This window comes from Triticum dicoccoides, chromosome 3B (assembly GCF_002162155.2).
Source record: "Triticum dicoccoides isolate Atlit2015 ecotype Zavitan chromosome 3B, WEW_v2.0, whole genome shotgun sequence".
In the NCBI taxonomy this organism is placed as follows: Eukaryota; Viridiplantae; Streptophyta; class Magnoliopsida; order Poales; family Poaceae; genus Triticum; species Triticum dicoccoides.
Window position 1 is genome coordinate 203,863,188 of NC_041385.1, and position 1,240 is coordinate 203,864,427.

The following is a 1,240-nucleotide window of genomic DNA, read 5'->3' on the forward strand; positions in this document are numbered from 1 at the left end:
CCTCTTAAGACAACACACATGCGTCATTGTCATAACTCTTCCCCAAGAAGGCGTCATCGCCATCCCTAAACCTTGAGCAAACGACACCAACTTTGCCATAGACGATCGTCGACTCGGCCCACACTATAGGGGGCGTGTGGAAGTATATGAAGCGTCGCGCCAAAACTCAGTCACCTGCGACCAGACAACGCAGTTCTGACTCTACGGAAAACTACAAAGGACATAATTAAAAAAACCAATCTTCAGTTACCTGCCCTTCTTGCATACAAGCTTCAGTAGTTGTACGAAATCTTGTGAAGGTGAGGGAGAGCAGTTTTACGAAAACTGAAACATGGTTAATGGTATATGTCACGCATTCGTGAATGAATTCTTTTGATAGCGGAACCAGGTAAGAAGGTATACTCCCTCTGATTCAAATTAATTATCGCAACCTCTATACAATATCTTACTTACATTGTATAGAGGCCGCATAAATTAATTCAGATTGGAGGGAGTAACAAACTTCTTGTATTCAGAAGAGGCTTGTAGTCTTCATTTTGTAGTGCAATATTTTATGCTAAATCATCTGACCGGGTAATATTGGTAGGTCTCTTGGATAGGCTGGGTCATATTCGATTACTTCATTGTGGAACTAATACCGAGCATGTCTTTTACATAATGAAGATGTTAGTATCACCATAAGTACATGAACTTGCATGGCGATAACAGATACATACAGAAACTTGAAAAGGCAAGAAAAATGGTCACTTAAGTCTTGATGCGGTAACGGTTTGATACAAAACGCTGATCAACTGCCAGATCGGACACCATGTCATCAACTGGCACGCGCTCGCGCTCGTTCTTTTTTGGAGAAAACCCCCTGATTGAATGCCATATATTTCCAAGAAATTATTAGCGATGAGATGGAATGTAAACTTGTAAAAACGACCCCGTTTTGCCATGAAATAGCACATAGGTCAGATAACTCTTCTCTTTAATTTGTATGCAGTTTTGCACCGGAGCATCTAACTTACGAGCCTTGCTTCGGTACACCCCCTCACAAACCGTATAAGGGCAATATGATCATTTGACCATAAGGTATACCCATCTTCGTATGTGGTACATACGAGCTATACGTAGATGTACATAGCCGATCCACCTAGTTTCTTCTTTTTGGTTTTGTATGGCCTTTTTTTGGTTTTATTCATTTTTTTATTTTTATTTCTTCATTGTACACACCCCCTCTGACCTTGGCTCGACC